The 2,215-nt window shown below is 29.3% G+C and overlaps 1 pseudogene; it reads left to right on the top strand.

Annotated features, from left to right (window-relative positions):
* Positions 1-1,038, top strand: part of LOC103593000 — a 4,047-nt pseudogene extending 3,009 nt beyond the window's left edge.
* The last annotated feature ends 1,177 nt before the right edge of the window (positions 1,039-2,215 follow it).

The following is a 2,215-nucleotide window of genomic DNA, read 5'->3' as shown; positions in this document are numbered from 1 at the left end:
ATACAGTGTATATTGACAAAATAAAAAAAATAAAATAAAATAAAATATATATTATAAAAAAAAATTAAAAAATAAATAAAATAAAATTGACCCTTGACAAACAGAATATTCTTAGGAAAATTTTTATAGATTATTCAATAATATTTTTGCAAGATGTCTTAAAGTAATAGATATTGAACAAATTCTAGTGAACAATACCTTGGCAAAAATGTCCTTTCAAAATCTACTAAATCATTACATTTCCAGAATTCCTGCTACTATGCATTATTTTTATATTTCTCTCTAAGACTAAGTTCTCACTAAGTATATCAATGCCTATTAGATCCCTTCACCATTCATTAATTCAATAAACAGTACACTTAGTTACAGTATTCTTAGCAGGATCTTCTGTTCTCTTTCATTCCCAGTCACTTTATTACAGCTTCATCTTTTTAAATCCTACTTTGGATCACTCAAGCTTCTAAAAAGTATTTTGGATTACTGAAATTACAGATTTCACTCTGAAGTTCCTTTTATAGGCTCAAAAGAACTTACTTTATTAGTGCTTACTTTCATCATGCCTTTTAGATCCAAGGGTTACTATTATACGCTCTTAGAAGAATTATGTCAGTATTACTGAATTTTGTTCCCATACCAGTGTGATTTCATTACCTTATTGGCTATGGGGAGCTTGGTAATATAACTAGACAGATTCTTGGGATATTGCTGGATTTACTCTACCTCATTTTAAAACTTTAAAAATTTTTTGGACATCTGAGAATTTTCAGATAGGTTTTTGCAAATTTGTTTTACGCCACCAAGTTATGGAGTGACTTCTTCAGATGTGGATATTTGTTCAATATGTCAAGCTGAATTTCAGAAGCCTATTCTTCCCATCTGTTGGCATATACTCTTTGGCATACTTCCAAAGAGTACATTACCTTGTGGCTTAACATAAAGAAGACATGCCCACTGTGCAGAACTGTGTTTTCAGACCATACACAGAAATGGAAAGACTTCATCACACCTTCAAATATATTAAGTCCTATAAACTATTAAGACCACTAAACACTAATTTCCTTTGGTTTCAACGACGACTGATAAAAACATCAGGATAGATTTTCAGTATTACAAGTAAGAAAAGTGTTCCCAAATATTTTTAGGATATTAGAAGAAGACTTAAGTGTATATTTCAATTTTTAAAGGATTAAATGAATGAAAAAGCACTGTCTTTTTTAAAATTATAGGTAATGTTTAAACAAATGTATATTTTAACAACATCTATTCTATCCTAATTACTCAACAGATGATTGCAATATAAAACCGTAAATATGTTTTCTTCTTAATGTTACCAAAACAGCTACTGGATAACCAGCACTAGTGGTTTTAGAGAAATTCAGGTATTTTTTTTTCTGACATTGTTTTTAGAATATTTTTCATGCTTTTTAAATAACATTTTTAAATAATCTGTTTGTTGCATATTTTTTAAATTTTATCCAAAAGTAGAATTTTCTTTAGCATCAACTTCTTTTATAATTTCTATTCTCATAAATTCTTAAAATTTTCATAAAATCTGCATTTTAAAAAAGGTTCTATATTTTACCTGTAATAATCAGATTTTCTAAATGAATAATTTACTGTGGATGATATATTTTAATATTGTATTACTCTCTGTAACATGATTAACAATGATCACAATTAGGAAGTATTAGTAATACTTGGTAATTAGTATTACCATGTATAGCACCTTGTATGTACATGGTGGATGTTCAATAAGTATTTTCTGAATGTTATAATTTTTAACCCAAAATCCACGTCCTGGAGACATTGACTCTACACACACCAGTAGTAACTGCAACCCACTCTTTGGTCCAGAGCTTAATTGTTGGGTGATGTATGATGTTTTCTCGGGAGATGAGGGAAATTTTTTAAGCAAATTCAGTAATAATGAACAGGGAAAGTAAAAATAGGGCTAAACCTTTAGTTCCAAATAGTGCCTAGTTGTACCACAAAAATTAAGACTGTCCAATAAGCTAATATCTTAGCTTCCTGATTAGAAGACATTGAAATCTCCAAGTCTTCTTCTTTACTACAAAACAATCTATTATAAAAATGAAACTTTATTAACTTTTAAAACATCATGTCAGCATTCTCTCTTACACAATTCAGCAAGGCGAAAGTGGGCAGTTGCCTCCTTTTCTAATATCAATACCATTAGCAAATGGTATTGACATGA

Source organism: Galeopterus variegatus, unplaced genomic scaffold (assembly GCF_000696425.1).
Source record: "Galeopterus variegatus unplaced genomic scaffold, G_variegatus-3.0.2 Scaffold1255, whole genome shotgun sequence".
NCBI lineage: Eukaryota > Metazoa > Chordata > Mammalia > Dermoptera > Cynocephalidae > Galeopterus > Galeopterus variegatus.
Note: the sequence above shows the minus strand (reverse complement) of the source record. Positions and strands in the feature narration are given on the sequence as shown.